Here is a 21,550-nt window from a genome sequence, read left to right on the forward strand (position 1 = left end):
AAGAAAAAGATTTAACATCAATTTTGATGATATCAAAAATAGCATCACAGATAAAATGATTAGAATGTTGAAGCAAACGAACAATGCTAGACAACCAAAAGGTTGATGCAGCCGATATATCAGCCATAGCAATGGCAGGCCTGACAAAATAGCCAGAAAATAAATAAGCTTTCCTTAGATAAGATTCAAGTTTCCTATCTAAAGGATCTTTAAAAGAAGTACTGTCTTCCATAGGAATAGTAGTACGTTTGGCAAGAGTAGAAATAGCCCCATCAACTTTGGGGACTTTCTCCCAAAACTCTAATCTAGCCGTTGGCAAAGGGTACAACCTTTTTAACCTAGAAGAAGGAATGAAAGAAGGGACCAGGATTAATCCATTCATTAGCAATCACATCCGAAATAGCATCAGGAACTGGAGTAACCACAGGAGGTTTATAAACAGAATTTAAATGTTTACTAGTTTTGATATCAAGAGGACTAGACTCCTCAATATCCAAAGTAACAAACACTTCTTTTAACAAGGAACGAATATACTCAATCTTGAAAAGATAAGTAGATTTGTCAGTGTCAACGTCTGAGGTAGGATCTTCTGAATCAGAGAGATCCTCATCAGAGGAGGATATTTCAGTATGTTGTCGGTCATTAGAAATTTCAATTTTATGAGAAGTTTTAAAAGACCTTTTACGTTTATTAGAAGGCTGAATAGCAGACAAAGCCTTCTGTATTGCATCAGCAATATATTTTTACATATCAACAGGGATATCATGTACATTATATGTTGAAGGAACAACAGAAATTGTACTAGTACTGATGGAAACATCTTCTGCGTGCAAATTCTTATGACAACGGTTACATACTACAGCTGGAGCTATAATCTCAGCTAATTTACAACAGATACACTTAGCTTTGGTAGAACTGTGATCAGGCAGCAGGGTTCCAACAGTTGCTTCTGCGACAGGATCAGATTGAGACATCTTGCAAAATGTAAAAGAAAAAACAACATTAAAGCAAAATTTACAATTTCCTTATATGGCAGTTTCAGGAATGGGAAAAAAATGCAAACAGCATAGCCCTCTGAGTATATAGAAAGCAAGAGGCATATAGGAAGTGGGGAGAAAAATAAACTACATTTTTGGCACCAAGTATGACGCACAACGCAAAAGGAAGTTGATTTTTTTTTTGGCGCCAACAACATCCGGAAATTATGCAACTTGCGTCATAACAGACGCAACCTCGTGCAAGGAAACCAGGCATCAACTAAGATGCCGGAAATTACACACCTGCGTCATCAAAGACGTACCTTCGTGCCAAAAAAATTCTCGCGCCAAGAATGACGCAATAAATAACAGCATTTTGCACCCTCGCAAACCTAATTTTGCCCGCGAAATTTAAAAGAAAAAACAGAATTTATGCTTACCTGATAAATTACTTTCTCCAACGGTGTGTCCGGTCCACGGCGTCATCCTTACTTGTGGGATATTCTCTTCCCCAACAGGAAATGGCAAAGAGTCCCAGCAAAGCTGGTCACATGATCCCTCCTAGGCTCCGCCCACCCCAGTCATTCGACCGACGGACAGGAGGAAATATATATAGGAGAAACCATGTGATACCGTGGTGACTGTAGTTAGAGAAAATAACTCATCAGACCTGATTAAAAAACCAGGGCGGGCCGTGGACCGGACACACCGTTGGAGAAAGTAATTTATCAGGTAAGCATAAATTCTGTTTTCTCCAACATTGGTGTGTCCGGTCCACGGCGTCATCCTTACTTGTGGGAACCAATACCAAAGCTTTAGGACACGGATGAAGGGAGGGAGCAAATCAGGTCACCTAAATGGAAGGCACCACGGCTTGCAAAACCTTTCTCCCAAAAATAGCCTCCGAAGAAGCAAAAGTATCAAATTTGTAAAATTTGGCAAAAGTGTGCAGTGAAGACCAAGTCGCTGCCTTACATATCTGGTCAACAGAAGCCTCGTTCTTGAAGGCCCATGTGGAAGCCACAGCCCTAGTGGAGTGAGCTGTGATTCTTTCAGGAGGCTGCCGTCCGGCAGTCTCATAAGCCAATCGGATAATGCTTTTAAGCCAAAAGGAAAGAGAGGTAGAAGTCGCTTTTTGACATCTCCTTTTACCAGAATAAACAACAAACAAGGAAGATGTTTTTCTGAAATCTTTAGTAGCCTCTAAATAGAATTTTAGAGCACGGACTACGTCCAAATTGTGTAACAAACGTTCCTTCTTTGAAACTGGATTCGGACACAAAGAAGGTACAACTATCTCCTGGTTAATATTTTTGTTGGAAACAACTTTCGGAAGAAAACCAGGCCTTGTACGCAAAACCACCTTATCTGCATGGAACACCAGATAGGGCGGAGAACACTGCAGAGCAGATAACTCTGAAACTCTTCTAGCAGAAGAAATTGCAACCAAAAACAAAACTTTCCAAGATAATAACTTAATATCTACGGAATGTAAGGGTTCAAACGGAACCCCTTGAAGAACTGAAAGAACTAGATTTAGACTCCAGGGAGGAGTCAAAGGTCTGTAAACAGGCTTGATCCTAACCAGAGCCTGAACAAATGCTTGAACATCTGGCACAGCTGCCAGTCTTTTGTGAAGTAAAACAGATAAAGCAGAGATCTGTCCCTTCAGAGAACTTGCAGATAATCCTTTCTCCAAACCTTCTTGTAGAAAGGATAGAATCTTAGGAATTTTTATCTTGTTCCATGGGAATCCTTTAGATTCACACCAACAGATATATTTTTTCCATATTTTATGGTAAATTTTTCTAGTTACAGGCTTTCTAGCCTGAATCAGAGTATCTATTACAGAATCTGAAAACCCACGCTTTGATAAAATCAAGCGTTCAATCTCCAAGCCGTCAGTTGGAGGGAAACCAGATTCGGATGTTCGAATGGACCCTGAACAAGAAGGTCCTGTCTCAAAGGTAGCTTCCATGGTGGAGCCGATGACATATTCACCAGGTCTGCATACCAAGTCCTGCGTGGCCACGCAGGAGCTATCAAGATCACCGAGGCCATCTCCTGATTGATCCTGGCTACCAGCCTGGGGATGAGAGGAAACGGTGGGAATACATAAGCTAGGTTGAAGGTCCAAGGTGCTACTAGTGCATCTACTAGGGTCGCCTTGGGATCCCTGGATCTGGACCCGTAGCAAGGAACCTTGAAGTTCTGACGAGACGCCATCAGATCCATGTCTGGAATGCCCCATAATTGAGTTATTTGGGCAAAGATTTCCGGATGGAGTTCCCACTCCCCCGGATGGAATGTCTGACGACTCAGAAAATCCGCTTCCCAATTTTCCACTCCTGGAATGTGGATCGCAGACAAGTGGCAGGAGTGATCCTCCGCCCATTGAATTATCTTGGTCACTTCTTTCATCGCCAGGGAAGTCCTTGTTCCCCCCTGATGATTGATATATGCAACGGTCGTCATGTTGTCTGACTGAAACCTTATGAATTTGGCCTTTGCTAGTTGAGGCCAAGCTCTGAGAGCATTTAATATCGCTCTCAGTTCCAGAATGTTTATCGGGAGAAGAGACTCTTCCCGAGACCATAGACCCTGAGCTTTCAGGGATTCCCAGACCGCGCCCCAGCCCACTAGGCTGGCGTCGGTCGTGACAATGACCCACTCTGGTCTGCGGAAGCTCATTCCCTGTGACAGATTGTCCAGGGTCAGCCACCAACGGAGTGAATCTCTGGTCTTTTGATCTACTTGAATCGTCGGAGACAAGTCTGTATAATCCCCATTCCACTGTCTGAGCATGCACAGTTGTAATGGTCTTAGATGAATTCGTGCAAAAGGAACTATGTCCATTGTTGCAACCATCAATCCTATTACTTCCATGCACTGCGCTATGGAAGGACGAGGAACAGAATGAAGTACTTGACAAGAGCTTAGAAGTTTTGATTTTCTGACCTCTGTCAGAAAAAAACATAATTTATGTAAGAACTTACCTGATAAATTCATTTCTTTCATATTAGCAAGAGTCCATGAGCTAGTGACGTATGGGATATACATTCCTACCAGGAGGGGCAAAGTTTCCCAAACCTCAAAATGCCTATAAATACACCCCTCACCACACCCACAATTCAGTTTAACGAATAGCCAAGAAGTGGGGTGATAAAAAAGTGCGAAAGCAAAATAAGGAATTGGAATAATTGTGCTTTATACAAAATCATAACCACCACAAAAAAAGGGCGGGCCTCATGGACTCTTGCTAATATGAAAGAAATGAATTTATCAGGTAAGTTCTTACATAAATTATGTTTTCTTTCATGTAATTAGCAAGAGTCCATGAGCTAGTGACGTATGGGATAATGACTACCCAAGATGTGGATCTTTCCACACAAGAGTCACTAGAGAGGGAGGGATAAAATAAAGACAGCCAATTCCTGCTGAAAATAATCCACACCCAAAATAAAGTTTAACGAAAAACATAAGCAGAAGATTCAAACTGAAACCGCTGCCTGAAGTACTTTTCTACCAAAAACTGCTTCAGAAGAAGAAAATACATCAAAATGGTAGAATTTAGTAAAAGTATGCAAAGAGGACCAAGTTGCTGCTTTGCAGATCTGGTCAACCGAAGCTTCATTCCTAAACGCCCAGGAAGTAGAAACTGACCTTGTAGAATGAGCTGTAATTCTCTGAGGCGGAGTTTTACCCGACTCAACATAGGCAAGATGAATTAAAGATTTCAACCAAGATGCCAAAGAAATGGCAGAAGCTTTCTGGCCTTTTCTAGAACCGGAAAAGATAACAAATAGACTAGAAGTCTTACGAAAAGATTTCGTAGCTTCAACATAATATTTCAAAGCTCTAACAACATCCAAAGAATGCAACGATTTCTCCTTAGAATTCTTAGGATTAGGACATAATGAAGGAACCACAATTTCTCTACTAATGTTGTTGGAATTCACAACTTTAGGTAAAAATTCAAAAGAAGTTCGCAACACCGCCTTATCCTGATGAAAAATCAGAAAAGGAGACTCACAAGAAAGAGCAGATAATTCAGAAACTCTTCTGGCAGAAGAGATGGCCAAAAGGAACAAAACTTTCCAAGAAAGTAATTTAATGTCCAATGAATGCATAGGTTCAAACGGAGGAGCTTGAAGAGCTCCCAGAACCAAATTCAAACTCCAAGGAGGAGAAATTGACTTAATGACAGGTTTTATACGAACCAAAGCTTGTACAAAACAATGAATATCAGGAATAATAGCAATCTTTCTGTGAAAAAGAACAGAAAGAGCAGAGATTTGTCCTTTCAAAGAACTTGCGGACAAACCCTTATCTAAACCATCCTGAAGGAACTGTAAAATTCTCGGTATTCTAAAAGAATGCCAGGAAAAATGATGAGAAAGACACCAAGAAATATAAGTCTTCCAGACTCTATAATATATCTCTCGAGATACAGATTTACGAGCCTGTAACATAGTATTAATCACAGAGTCAGAGAAACCTCTTTGACCAAGAATCAAGCGTTCAATCTCCATACCTTTAAATTTAAGGATTTCAGATCCTGATGGAAAAAAGGACCTTGTGACAGAAGGTCTGGTCTTAACGGAAGAGTCCACGGTTGGCAAGAGGCCATCCGGACAAGATCCGCATACCAAAACCTGTGAGGCCATGCCGGAGCTACCAGCAGAACAAACGAGCATTCCTTCAGAATCTTGGAGATTACTCTTGGAAGAAGAACTAGAGGCGGAAAGATATAGGCAGGATGATACTTCCAAGGAAGTGATAATGCATCCACTGCCTCCGCCTGAGGATCCCGGGATCTGGACAGATACCTGGGAAGTTTCTTGTTTAGATGGGACGCCATCAGATCTATTTCTGGAAGTTCCCACATTTGAACAATCTGAAGAAATACCTCTGGGTGAAGAGACCATTCGCCCGGATGCAACGTTTGGCGACTGAGATAATCCGCTTCCCAATTGTCTACACCTGGGATATGAACCGCAGAGATTAGACAGGAGCTGGATTCCGCCCAAACCAAAATTCGAGATACTTCTTTCATAGCCAGAGGACTGTGAGTCCCTCCTTGATGATTGATGTATGCGACAGTTGTGACATTGTCTGTCTGAAAACAAATGAACGATTCTCTCTTCAGAAGAGGCCAAAACTGAAGAGCTCTGAAAATTGCACGGAGTTCCAAAATATTGATCGGTAATCTCACCTCCTGAGATTCCCAAACTCCTTGTGCCGTCAGAGATCCCCACACAGCTCCCCAACCTGTGAGACTTGCATCTGTTGAAATTACAGTCCAGGTCGGAAGCACAAAAGAAGCCCCCTGAATTAAACGATGGTGATCTGTCCACCATGTTAGAGAGTGTCGAACAATCGGTTTTAAAGATATTAATTGAGATATCTTCGTGTAATCCTTGCACCATTGCTTCAGCATACAGAGCTGAAGAGGTCGCATGTGAAAACGAGCAAAGGGGATCGCGTCCGATGCAGCAGTCATAAGACCTAGAATTTCCATGCATAAGGCTACCGAAGGGAATGATTGTGACTGAAGGTTTCGACAAGCTGTAATCAACTTTAGACGTCTCTTGTCTGTTAAAGACAGAGTCATGGACACTGAATCCATCTGGAAACCCAGAAAGGTTACCCTTGTCTGAGGAATCAAAGAACTTTTTGGTAAATTGATCCTCCAACCATGATCTTGAAGAAACAACACAAGTCGATTCATATGAGATTCTGCTAAATGTAAAGACTGAGCAAGTACCAAGATATCGTCCAAATAAGGAAATACCACAATACCCTGTTCTCTGATTACAGACAGCAGGGCACCGAGAACCTTTGTAAAAATTCTTGGAGCTGTAGCTAGGCCAAACGGCAGAGCCACAAACTGGTAATGCTTGTCCAGAAACGAGAATCTCAGGAACTGATAATGATCTGGATGAATCGGAATATGCAGATATGCATCCTGTAAATCTATTGTGGACATATAATTCCCTTGCTGAACAAAAGGTAAGATAGTCCTTACAGTTACCATCTTGAACGTTGGTATCCTTACATAACGATTCAATATTTTTAGATCCAGAACTGGTCTGAAAGAATTCTCCTTCTTTGGTACAATGAAGAGATTTGAATAAAACCCCATCCCCTGTTCCGGAACTGGAACTGGCATAATTACTCCAGTCAACTCTAGATCTGAAACACATTTCAGAAATGCTTGAGCTTTTACTGGATTTACTGGGACACGGGAAAGAAAAAATCTCTTTGCAGGAGGTCTCAACTTGAAACCAATTCTGTACCCTTCTGAAACAATGCTCTGAATCCAAAGATTGTGAACAGAATTGATCCAAATTTCCTTGAAAAAACGTAACCTGCCCCCTACCAGCTGAGCTGGAATGAGGGCCGCACCTTCATGTGGACTTAGAAGCAGGCTTTGCCTTTCTAGCTGGCTTGGATTTATTCCAGACTGGAGATGGTCTCCAAACTGAAACTGCTCCTGAGGATGAAGGATCAGGCTTTTGTTCTTTGTTGAAACGAAAGGAACGAAAACGATTATTAGCCCTGTTTTTACCTTTAGATTTTTTATCCTGTGGTAAAAAAGTTCCTTTCCCACCAGTAACAGTTGAAATAATGGAATCCAACTGAGAACCAAATAATTTGTTACCCTGGAAAGAAATGGAAAGTAAAGTTGATTTAGAAGCCATATCAGCATTCCAAGTTTTAAGCCATAAAGCTCTTCTAGCTAAAATAGCTAGAGACATAAACCTGACATCAACTCTGATAATATCAAAAATGGCATCACAGATAAAATTATTAGCATGCTGAAGAAGAATAATAATATCATGAGAATCACGATGTGTTACTTGTTGCGCTAAAGTTTCCAACCAAAAAGTTGAAGCTGCAGCAACATCAGCCAAAGATATAGCAGGTCTAAGAAGATTACCTGAACACAGATAAGCTTTTCTTAGAAAGGACTCAATTTTCCTATCTAGAGGATCCTTAAACGAAGTACCATCTGACGTAGGAATAGTAGTACGTTTAGCAAGGGTAGAAATAGCCCCATCAACTTTAGGGATTTTGTCCCAAAATTCTAATCTGTCAGACGGCACAGGATATAAATGCTTAAAACGTTTAGAAGGAGTAAATGAATTACCCAATTTATCCCATTCTTTGGAAATTACTGCAGAAATAGCATTAGGAACAGGAAAAACTTCTGGAATAACCACAGGAGCTTTAAATACCTTATCTAAACGTTTAGAATTAGTATCAAGAGGACCAGAATCCTCTATTTCTAAAGCAATTAGTACTTCTTTAAGTAAAGAACGAATAAATTCCATTTTAAATAAATATGAAGATTTATCAGCATCAACCTCTGAGACAGAATCCTCTGAACCAGAGGAATCATCAGAATCAGAATGATGATGTTCAGTTAAAAATTCATCTGTAGGGAGAGAAGTTTTAAAAGATTTTTTACGTTTACTAGAAGGAGAAATAACAGACATAGCCTTCTTTATGGATTCAGAAACAAAATCTCTTATATTATCAGGAACATTCTGCACCTTAGATGTTGAAGGAACTGCAACAGGCAATGGTACTTTACTAAAGGAAATATTATCTGCTTTAACAAGTTTGTCATGACAATCAATACAAACAACAGCTGGAGGAATAGCTACCAAAAGTTTACAGCAGATACACTTAGCTTTGGTAGATTCAGCACTTGACAGCGATTTTCCTGTAGTATCTTCTGACTCAGATGCAACGTGAGACATCTTGCAATATGTAAGAGAAAAAACAACATATATAAAGCAAAATTGATCAAATTCCTTAAATGACAGTTTCAGGAATGGGAAAAAATGCCAAAGAACAAGCTTCTAGCAACCAGAAGCAATAAAAAATGAGACTTAAATAATGTGGAGACAAAAGTGACGCCCATATTTTTTCGCGCCAAATAAGACGCCCACATTATTTGGCGCCTAAATGCTTTTTGGCGCCAAAAATGACGCCACATCCGGAACGCCGACATTTTTGGCGCAAAATAACGTCAAAAAATGACGCAACTTCCGGCGACACGTATGACGCCGGAAACGGAAATAGAATTTTTGCGCCAAAAAAGTCCGCGCCAAGAATGACGCAATAAAATGAAGCATTTTCAGCCCCCGCGAGCCTAACAGCCCACAGGGAAAAAGTCAAATTGAAGGTAAGAAAAATGTTAAATTAAAATGCATTATCCCAAATATGAAACTGACTGTCTGAAAATAAGGAAAGTTGAACATTCTGAGTCAAGGCAAATAAATGTTTGAATACATATATTTAGAACTTTATAAACAAAGTGCCCAACCATAGCTAGGAGTGTCACAGAAAATAAGACTTACTTACCCCAGGACACTCATCTACATATAGCAGATATCCAAACCAGTACTGAAACGAGAATCAGCAGAGGTAATGGTATATATAAGAGTATATCGTCGATCTGAAAAGGGAGGTAAGAGATGAATCTCTACGACCGATAACAGAGAACCTATGAAATAGACCCCTTAGAAGGAGATCACTGCATTCAAATAGGCAATACTCTCCTCACATCCCTCTGACATTCACTGCACGCTGAGAGGAAAACCGGGCTCCAACTTGCTGCGGAGCGCATATCAACGTAGAATCTAGCACAAACTTACTTCACCACCTCCATCGGAGGCAAAGTTTGTAAAACTGAATTGTGGGTGTGGTGAGGGGTGTATTTATAGGCATTTTGAGGTTTGGGAAACTTTGCCCCTCCTGGTAGGAATGTATATCCCATACGTCACTAGCTCATGGACTCTTGCTAATTACATGAAAGAAACCTAATTTCTAAGGAATCTATTATTGTTCCCAAGAAGGGAACTCTTGTTGACGGGGACAGAGAACTTTTTTCTTTGTTCACCTTCCATCCGTGATATCTGAGAAAGGCTAGGACGATGTCCGTATGAGCCTTTGCTTTTGACAGGGACGACGCTTGAATCAGGATGTCGTCCAAGTAAGGTACTACTGCAATGCCCCTTGGTCTTAGAACCGCTAGAAGGGACCCTAGTACCTTTGTGAAAATCCTTGGAGCAGTGGCTAATCCAAATGGAAGTGCCACAAACTGGTAATTCTTGTCCAGAAAAGCGAACCTTAGGAACTGATGATGTTCCTTGTGGATAGGAATATGTAGGTACGCATCCTTTAAATCCACGGTAGTCATAAATTGATTTTCCTGGATAGTAGGTAGGATCGTTCGAATAGTTTCCATTTTGAACGATGGTACCCTGAGAAATTTGTTTAGGATCTTTAGATCCAAAATTGGTCTGAATGTTCCCTCTTTTTTGGGAACTATGAACAGATTGGAATAAAATCCCCTTCCTTGTTCTCTTATTGGAACTGGATGTATCACTCCCATCTTTAACAGGTCTTCTACACAATGTAAGAATGCCTGTCTCTTTATTTGGTTTGAAGATAATTGAGACCTGTGGAACCTTCCCCTTGGGGGTAGTTCCTTGAATTCCAGGAGATAACCTTGAGAAACTATTTCTAGCGCCCAAGGATCCTGAACATCTCTTGCCCAAGCCTGAGCAAAGAGAGAAAGTCTGCCCCCCACTAGATCCGGTCCCGGATCGGGGGCTATCCCTTCATGCTGTTTTGGTAGCAGTGGTAGGCTTCTTGGCCTGCTTACCCTTGTTCCAGCCTTGCATTGGTTTCCAGGCTGGTTTGGGTTGTGAAGTATTACCCTCTTGCTTAGAGGATACAGAATTAGAGACTGGTCCGTTTCTGCGAAAGGGACGAAAATTAGGCTTATTATTAGCCTTAAAAGACCTATCCTGTGGGAGGGCGTGGCCCTTTCCCCCAGTGATGTCTGAAATAATCTCTTTCAAATCAGGTCCAAATAATGTTTTACCTTTGAAAGGAATGTTAAGCAATTTTGTCTTGGAAGACACATCCGCTGACCAAGACTTTAGCCAAAGCACTCTGCGCGCCACGACAGCAAACCCTGAATTTTTCGCCGCTAATCTAGCTAATTGCAAAGCGGCATCTAAAACAAAAGAGTTAGCCAATTTAAGTGCTTGAACTCTGTCCATAACCTCCTCATACGAAGATTCTTTACTGAGCGATTTTTCTAGTTCCTCGAACCAGAAACACGCTGCCGTAGTGACAGGAACAATGCATGAAATTGGTTGTAGAAGGTAACCTTGCTGTACAAAAATCTTTTTAAGCAAACCCTCTAATTTCTTATCCATAGGATCTTTGAAAGCACAACTATCTTCGATAGGAATAGTAGTGCGTTTGTTTAGAGTAGAAACCGCCCCCTCGACCTTGGGGACTGTCTGCCATAAGTCCTTTCTGGGGTCGACTATAGGAAATAATTTCTTAAATATAGGGGGGGAACAAAAGGTATGCCGGGCCTTTCCCACTCTTTATTTACTATGTCCGCCACCCGCTTGGGTATAGGAAAAGCGTCGGGGGGCACCGGAACCTCTAGGAACTTGTCCATCTTACATAATTTCTCTGGAATGACCAAATTGTCACAATCATCCAGAGTAGATAACACCTCCTTAAGCAGTGCGCGGAGATGTTCTAATTTAAATTTAAATGTCACAACATCAGGTTCAGCTTGATGAGAAATCTTTCCTGAATCTGAAATTTCTCCATCAGACAAAACCTCCCTCATGGCCCCTTGAGATTGGTGTGAGGGTATGTCAGAGCAGTTATCATCAGCGTCCTCTTGCTCTTCAGTGTTTAAAACAGAGCAATCGCGCTTTCTCTGATAAGTAGGCATTTTGGATAAAAGATTTGCTATGGAGTTATTACCATGCAACAATTAACGGCTGTAATGGATAAGTATTGGCGCACTAGATGTACTAAGGGCCTCCTGTGTGGGCATAACTGGTGTAGACACAGTAGGGGATGATGTAGTATCATGTTTACTCCCCTCATTTGAGGGATCATCTTGGGCAATATCATTATCTGTTGCATTACTGTCCTTACTTTGTTTGGACACTATGGCACAATTATCACATAAATTTAAATGGGGAGACACATTGGCTTTCATACATATAGAACATAGCTTATCTGATGGTACAGACATGTTAAACAGGCTTAAACTTGTCAACAAAGCACAAAAAACGTTTTAAAATAAAACCGTTACTGTCACTTTAAATTTCAAACTGAAAACACTTTATTACTGAATATGTGAAAAAGTATGAAGGAATTGTTCAAAATTCACCAAAATTTCACCACAGTGTCTTAAAGCATTAAAAGTATTGCACACCAAATTTCAGAGCTTTAACCCTTAAATTAACGGAACCGGAGCCGTTTTTACATTTAACCCCTATACAGTCCCAGAATGAGGCTCTGTCTATAACTAGAAAGGCCCCCATCTGAAAAAGGTGTCCAACACAGTGCCTGCCGTTTTTCTAAACGTTCCCCAAGATTATAATACCAATAATTAGTTAGAATCTGCATAATATGCCTAGTAAAGCAATTGTTTTAGCCCAGAAAAATGTCTACCAGTTTTTAAGCCCTTTTTGAAGCCCTTTATTCTTTTATGTTTAACTAAGAAAATGGCTTACCGGTCCCCATGAGGGGAAATGACAGCCTTCCAGCATTACATGGTCTTGTTAGAAATATGGCCAGTCATACCTTAAGCGGAAAAGACTGCTAACTGTTTCCCCCAACTGAAGTTACTTCATCTCAACAGTCCTGTGTGGAAACAGCAATCGATTTTAGTTACTGTCTGCTAAAAATCATCTTCCTCTTACAAACAGAAATCTTCATCCTTTTCTGTTTCAGAGTAAATAGTACATACCAGCACTATTTTAAAATAACAAACACTTGATAGAAGAATAAAACTACATTTAAACACCAAAAAACTCTTAACCATCTCTGTGGAGATGTTGCCTGTGCAACGGCAAAGAGAATGACTGGGGTGGGCGGAGCCTAGGAGGGATCATGTGACCAGCTTTGCTGGGACTCTTTGCCATTTCCTGTTGGGGAAGAGAATATCCCACAAGTAAGGTTGACGCCGTGGACCGGACACACCAATGTTGGAGAAAACAGTCAATTTGAAAAAAGGACTATACCCCAGGTAAGACAAATAACTTCCTAAACATGCTTCCCAAATTGAAACTGACAGTCTGCAAAAGGAAATATACATAGACCTGACTCATGGCAAATATAAGTAAAATACATATATTTAAAACTTGATATTAATACATAAAGCGCCAAACCATAGCTGAGAGTGTCTTAAATTTTAAAAAAACATACTTACCGAAAGACACCCATCCACATATAGCAGATAGCCAAACCAGTAATGAAAAACTATCAGCAAAGGTAATGGTATAAAGGAGTATATAGTCGATCTGAAAAGGGAGGTAGGAGATGAATCCCTACGACCGATAACAGAGAACCTTTGAAAAGATTTTGTCATGAGCGCTTCCGTTCATCGCCGTGTCGCCGCGGCTCCCGGAACTCCTCTGTGTCTCTGACGTCATGTTGCTTAGCAACATGACGCTTTCTCTCACACCCCTCTGATGACGGTTACGCTCCTGCCCTTTAAATCTCGGCGGGAGATCTGAATCTGGGCCCGTTTGTTTGTTTCCCTGGATCGTGAGTACCATATCAGTTTTGTTCTTCTGTGTACCGACTTCTGCCTGCCTGACCAAGCCTCTTGCCTAATCCCTACTTGCTGATATTTGGACATTGACTTCTGCCTGCCTGACCTTGCCTGTAGCTATTACCCTTTTGCTGATACTTGGATGCCGACTTCTGCTTGCCTGACCCTGTCTTTTGCCTATACCTTTTGCTGATATTTGGATGCCGACTTCTGCCTGCCTGACCTTGCTTTGGCCTTTACCTTTAAACCTATTCTGTTTGTTATACACCTGCTTAAAAGGGACATTTACTTTTACAAGCTGCAAAAGAGAACTTTGCCTTTCTGTTTGTTATACACCTGCTTAAAAGGGACATTTACTTTTACAAGCTGCAAAAGAGAACTTTGCCTTTCTGTTTGTTATACACCTGCTTAAAAGGGACATTTACTTTTACAAGCTGCAAAAGAGAATTTTGCCTGTTTGTTATACACCTGCTTAAAAGGGACATTTACTTTTACAAGCTGCAAAAGAGAACTTTGCCTGCTTAAAGGGACATTATACTTTTACAAGCTGCAAAAGAGAACTTTTCCTTTGTTTTACAAGCCTGCTAAAGAGGACCTTTTTCAGAAGCTTCAAGTAAGAGCATTTCCTTTTTGTTCTTTGTACTACTTAAAGGGACGTTTTAACCTTTGTGGCTTTCCTGCATTCTGGAACAATATTCATTTTTGTTATCTTCTAATCTGCTTCCTGAGTGGGTCACGTCCTGGATATTTCTCAGTGTGCTAGCGTGTGCTTTCAATTCACGCTAGCAGTTGGGTTACATCCCGGATTGATTCCAGAGCGGCTGACATTACAAACGGGCCATAAAAATGGACCCCACTGAATTATCTATGGCCGTGGCTCACCAGGGACAGCTCTTGGGTTCTCATGCCACTCACTTGCAGTCTCTGGACACTAAACTTGATCAAATTACTGCTCTATTACAAAATTTGGTTGCTACCGCACCTCCCAATCCTAATCCCAATCCAAATCCGATTGAGGCATTACCTCCTCCGATTCCTAACAATCAGTCTCAGGTACAACTAAGTCCCAGGATTCCTCTTCCGGATAAATATGATGGGAATCCTGAAGAATGTAGAGGCTTTTTGAATCAATGCCGTCTTCATTTCCGAAATAGCCCTACTCTCTTTGCTACTGCCTCTTCTAGAATCACGTTTCTTATTTCCTTAATGAAAGGAAAAGCCTTGGCTTGGGTGTCACCTTTGCTAGAAAAGAATGATCCTATACTGTTGGATGTTGATACATTTCTATCTACATTCTCAAACGTATTCGATAAACCTGGAAGGTCATCCGCTGCTGAAGCAACTCTCCTGGATTTACGTCAAGGAAATCAACCAGTCTCTCAATATGCAATTGAGTTCCGCACCCTTGCCTCTGAAACCACTTGGAATCAGGGAGCACTCAGAGCCGCTTTCCGTAAAGGACTTTCTGAGCGTCTCAAGGATGAATTGGTGTATCGTGAACTTCCAGAGTCCTTAGAAGCCTTAATAAATCTCTGTATCAGTCTCGACGCCAGGTTTCGTGAACGCCAACAAGAAAAGGATAGAACACAGAGGACTTCCACTCGAACTCCTTTTCGTTTAGCTCCTCGTTTTTCTAATCCAGTCACTCCAGCCTCTCCTACTACTGATCAGGCTGAACCCATGGAAGTAGGAAGTATAAAATTAACTGAGACTGAACGCTTAAGAAGACGGACTCTTGGCTTATGTCTGTACTGTGGCCTTAAAGGACATTTATTAAGGGATTGTCCTACTAGGCCAGTAAAAGCCAGGGCTTAGCTCTAGTCCAGGGAACTGAGTTAAGCCAAAATAGTGGTCATTCCCTATACAAGAAACTCTTTGTTCCAGTAACTCTTCTAATTGGACATAAGAAGATCTATACCCAAGCTCTAATTGATTCTGGTGCTGGAGGTGTGTTCATTGACTCTACATTTGTTTCTACTCATTCTATACCCTTACTAAAGAAGGAGTATTCCATTTCAGTCTCTACGGTCAGTGGAGATCCTTTGGGTTCTGGATACATTCAGTTTTCTACTCAACCCTTAATCCTCACCGTAGGAATACTTCATTCTGAGACAATTTGTTTCAATGTCATTCCCACTCCGCAATTTCCCATTATCTTGGGATTACCCTGGCTCCAGATTCACAATCCCATTTTTTCTTGGACTTTCGGTGAACTCACTTCCTGGGGATCTACATGCCAGACTAAATGTCTTCAAAAGATTACTAAGTTACCACTCACTATTGCTCTCACAGTTGAAACTCCGGAATCCTTACCTATGCATTACCATGACTTTGTGGATGTCTTCTCCAAAAAAGAAGCGGAACGTCTTCCTCCTCATCGCCCTTTTGATTGTCCCATTGACCTCCTTCCTGGGGCTGCCTATCCTCGAGGCAAGACATATCCACTTTCTAAACCAGAAAACATGGCTCTGGAAGAATATATAAAAGACAATCTGGCTAGAGGATTTATTCGACCCTCCTCTTCCCCTGTAGGGGCTGGTTTCTTTTTTGTGGGAAAAAAGGATGGCGGATTAAGACCCTGTATTGATTATCGTGGATTGAATCAGATTACCATCAAGAACAGTTATCCTCTGCCCCTTATTCCTGAACTTTTTACTTATCTTCAGGGAGCCACCATTTTCACCAAACTCGACCTACGTGGTGCATACAACTTGATCCGTATACGCAAAGGAGATGAGTGGAAGACTGCCTTTAACACTCGATTTGGGCATTATGAATATTTGGTCATGCCCTTCGGGCTATGCAATGCTCCGGCGGTTTTCCAGCATTTTGTAAATGAGATCTTTCGTGATTTTTTGAATATTTTTGTTATCATATACCTGGACGACATCTTAATTTTTTCTCAGAACCACCAAGATCATGTGCACCACGTCAAGAAAGTACTTCAACGTCTAAGAGAATTCCATCTGTTTGCTAAACTGGAGAAATGTTCTTTCCATCAAAAATCCATACCCTTTCTGGGTTATGTAATATCGGCATCTGGATTCGAAATGGACCCTACTAAACTTTCTGCCATTTTGGATTGGCCTAGACCTGATTCTTTGAAGGCTTTACAACGTTTCCTAGGCTTCGCCAATTATTACAGAAAGTTCATCAAGAATTTTGCTACTATTACTTCTCCTCTTACTTCTCTCACAAGAAAAGGACAAAACTGTAAAGTATGGCCGTCTGAGGCTATAGAAGCTTTTGAATCTCTCAAAGAAGCTTTTTCCTCAGCTCCTATCCTTCGTCATCCAAATCCTGAGTTTCAATTTATTCTGGAGGTGGATGCTTCCTCTGTTGCTGCTGGAGCGGTTCTGTCTCAACGAATACCAGAGACTGGAAGGATTCATCCTGTTGCTTTTTTCTCTAAAAAATTCACTCCTTCCGAATTTAACTATGACGTAGGGAATAAAGAGTTGCTTGCCATCAAGATGGCATTGGATGAATGGAGACATTGGCTGGAAGGTACTTCTTTGCCATTTACTATACTTACTGATCATAAGAACCTTCTGTATCTCCAAACAGCCAAACGACTAAATTCCAGGCAAGCACGCTGGTCCTTATTCTTCTCTCGGTTTCACTATAATTTGTCTTACATACCTGGTTCAAAAAATATTAAAGCAGACGCACTTTCCAGACAATTTCAAGATACCCCAGTTCCTGAGTCTGGTACCATTCTCCAACCTCATGAAGTCATTGCCCAGTTAACAACTTCTTGGTTACAAGAATTACAGTCCGCTCAAGAGCATCTTCCTTTGTCCTGTAAACCTCCCAATGGTTTACTCTTTGTTCCTGAACGCCTTCGTTCCAAGATTTTATTTTGGGCTCATGATAGTCCCCTTTCTGGACATCCTGGCATCAGTATTACCACTCGAAACCTCAAACAACATGTCTGGTGGCCTACACTCTCTCAAGATGTGAAGGATTACGTCTCAGTATGCACACAATGTGCCATGAACAAAACTCCACGCCAACTTCCTTCAGGATTACTCCAACCATTGCCTATACCTCACCAGCCTTGGACTCATGTATCCATGGACTTTATTACCGATCTTCCCTTGTCCACTGGGAACAATACTATCTGGGTGGTGGTCGACAGGTTCACTAAGACGGCTCATTTTGTACCCTTGCCAGGATTACCATCTGCCAAAAGACTCTCTGAACTTTTTATTCTACATATTGTAAGAATCCATGGATTTCCTCTAGATATTGTTTCAGATAGAGGGGTACAATTCGTTTCTCGATTTTGGAGGTCACTTTGTAAACATTTTGGTACTACTATATCTCTCTCTACTTCTCACCACCCACAATCGAATGGTCAGACTGAAAGAGTAAACCAGTGTCTTGAAACATATCTTAGACATTATGTGGATCATTATCATTCTAACTGGACTTCTTACCTTCCTTTGGCTGAATTGGCCCATAATGCCCGGTACAATTCCTCCCTTCAGACTTCTCCTTTTCATGCAGCTTACGGATATCAGCCTAGGACATTCCCTTTGCATACTTCCTCCACAGTGAATCCTGCTTCTGATCTTACAGCCCGAAGATTAACTCGACATTGGCAGAAGATACATCGTATTCTTTCTGTAACTTCTAGACGTTACAAGTTCTTTTCGGATCTTCGACGGAAAAGGGCTCCCAAATATCGCCCTGGTGATAAAGTTTGGATTTCCTCTCGATTTCTTCGCCTGAAACAACCTTCTAACAAATTGGGACCACGATATGTGGGTCCTTTCCGAATACTGGGTCAGGTATGTTCCACTGCTTATCGGGTAGCTTTACCCAAGTCTCTCAAAGTCCATCCGGTATTCCATGTTTCTCTTTTAAAACCTGTGATGATTAACAGGTATTCTAAGCCTTTTTCTAAACCTCCACCGTTATTGGTGCATGGACATCCTGAGTTTGAGATCAGCCATATTCTAGATTCCAAATTGCGGGGCAAGAAATTGTATTATCTCATTCATTGGAAGGGTTATCCAGTCACGGAACGTTCTTGGGAACCTGCTCATCAAGTAAATGCTCCTATATTGGTCAAGACCTTCCACAAGACTCATCCTGATAGACCTGGTCCTGTCCCCCGGAGGGGTCCTTGAGGAGGGGGTGCTGTCATGAGCGCTTCCGTTCATCGCCGTGTCGCCGCGGCTCCCGGAACTCCTCTGTGTCTCTGACGTCATGTTGCTTAGCAACATGACGCTTTCTCTCACACCCCTCTGATGACGGTTACGCTCCTGCCCTTTAAATCTCGGCGGGAGATCTGAATCTGGGCCCGTTTGTTTGTTTCCCTGGATCGTGAGTACCATATCAGTTTTGTTCTTCTGTGTACCGACTTCTGCCTGCCTGACCAAGCCTCTTGCCTAATCCCTACTTGCTGATATTTGGACATTGACTTCTGCCTGCCTGACCTTGCCTGTAGCTATTACCCTTTTGCTGATACTTGGATGCCGACTTCTGCTTGCCTGACCCTGTCTTTTGCCTATACCTTTTGCTGATATTTGGATGCCGACTTCTGCCTGCCTGACCTTGCTTTGGCCTTTACCTTTAAACCTATTCTGTTTGTTATACACCTGCTTAAAAGGGACATTTACTTTTACAAGCTGCAAAAGAGAACTTTGCCTTTCTGTTTGTTATACACCTGCTTAAAAGGGACATTTACTTTTACAAGCTGCAAAAGAGAACTTTGCCTTTCTGTTTGTTATACACCTGCTTAAAAGGGACATTTACTTTTACAAGCTGCAAAAGAGAATTTTGCCTTTCTGTTTGTTATACACCTGCTTAAAAGGGACATTTACTTTTACAAGCTGCAAAAGAGAACTTTGCCTGCTTAAAGGGACATTATACTTTTACAAGCTGCAAAAGAGAACTTTTCCTTTGTTTTACAAGCCTGCTAAAGAGGACCTTTTTCAGAAGCTTCAAGTAAGAGCATTTCCTTTTTGTTCTTTGTACTACTTAAAGGGACGTTTTAACCTTTGTGGCTTTCCTGCATTCTGGAACAATATTCATTTTTGTTATCTTCTAATCTGCTTCCTGAGTGGGTCACGTCCTGGATATTTCTCAGTGTGCTAGCGTGTGCTTTCAATTCACGCTAGCAGTTGGGTTACATCCCGGATTGATTCCAGAGCGGCTGACAGATTTCCTGCAAGGAAAATCATAAAATCAATAGGCGATACTCCCTTCACATCCCTCTGACAAACACAGTACTCTGAGAGGAATTGGGCTTCAAAATGCTTAGAAGCGCTTATCATAGAAATCAAGCACAAACTTACTTCACCACCTCCATAGGAGGCAAAGTTTGTAAAAACTGAATTGTGGGTGTGGTGAGAAGTGTATTTATAAGCATTTTGAGGTTTGGGAAACTTTGCCCCTCCTGGTAGGATTGTAAATCCCATACGTCACTAGCTCATGGACTCATGCCAATTACATGAAAGAAACACATCTGCACCACACCGCGGTTATGTAGTTACCAGAGGTGAGATGTGACATATTAATAAACACATCTGCACCCCACCGCGGTTATGTAGTTACCAGAGGTGAGATGTGACATATTAATAAACATCTGCACCACACCGCGGTTATGTAGTTATTAGAGGTGAGATGTGACATATTAATAAGCATATCTGCACCACATCGCGGTTATGTAGTTATTAGAGGTGAGATGTGACATATTAATAAGCATCTGCACCCCACCGCGGTTATGTAGTTACCAGAGGTGAGATGTGACACATTAATAAGCATCTGCACCCCACCGCGGTTATGAAGTTACCAGAGGTGAGATGTGACATATTAATAAACATCTGCACCCCACCGTGGTTATGTAGTTACTAGAGGTGAGATGTGACACATTAATAAGCATCTGCACCACACCGTGGTTATGTAGTTACCAGAGGTGAGATGTGACATATTAATAAGCATCTGCACCACACCGCGGTTATGTAGTTACCAGAGGTGAGATGTGACATATTAATAAACATCTGCACCCCACCGCGGTTATGTAGTTACAAGAGGTGAAATGTGACATATTAATAAACATCTGAACCACACCGCTGTTATGTAGTTACCAGAGGTGAGATGTGACATATTAATAAGCATCTGCACTACACCGCGGTTATGTAGTTACCAGAGGTGAGATGTGACATATTAATAAGCATCTGCACCACACCGCGGTTATGTAGTTACCAGAGGTGAGATGTGACATATTAATAAGCATCTGCACTACACCGCGGTTATGTAGTTACCAGAGGGGCGACGTCTGTTAAGAAGTTTTGTTGAAATGTATTTATTTTTTTTATCTATAAAGGAACAGTTTACACAAAAAGTTGTTGCCAATAATCCATCTTACCTATAAAGTAAGTTTCTATACGCAAGTCCAGGCTATTGACAAGATATGTAAACACAACCAGCAGAAGGAATTACAGAGATACGGTTCTAAAATGTTCATTTTCAATTGTTCTTTCTAAATATTCTATAGAGACAGAAAAAATTAATGGGAAGCATCTGAGTCATAAGATAAGGATGCCTTATCTCTCTACAAGCTAAGCTTATTTTGATGGGTTGTGTTTTAAAGAGCAAAGTAAGCGATTTAATTCTCAAAAAGTAACATAATGGAATACTTTTTCATACATTTTATACTCTGCAGCTGGTATAACAAGTCATTGGCCTGGTTCTCGGGAGGACTTCCGTTGGGGGAGGAGCAGTGCAGATCACCTGCATGACGGTGTGGTGAGAGAACGCCGAACCATCACATCCCCGCTCATAGCCACTTACCCCTACAGCGTTCGCTAGGGGAACAAGAAAAGTCTGTGGTGCTTGGTGTGGCTTCGGCCAACCAGAGTTGGAGCCTTCCTAAGCTGTCTATAGCTTGCAAGTCTATCGCAGTACTTTTAACCCTGCTGGAGACCTTCTTACAAATTAT

General features: G+C 41.4%; 1 protein-coding gene across 1 annotated transcript in view; it reads right to left on the reverse strand.

The window, feature by feature from the left end:
• TNRC18 (trinucleotide repeat containing 18) overlaps window positions 1-21,550 on the reverse strand; it is a 466,016-nt gene that overhangs the window by 1,874 nt on the left and 442,592 nt on the right. The gene's annotated exons all lie outside the window — the stretch shown is intronic.

The sequence above is a fragment of the Bombina bombina genome, chromosome 11, assembly GCF_027579735.1.
Source record: "Bombina bombina isolate aBomBom1 chromosome 11, aBomBom1.pri, whole genome shotgun sequence".
NCBI lineage: Eukaryota > Metazoa > Chordata > Amphibia > Anura > Bombinatoridae > Bombina > Bombina bombina.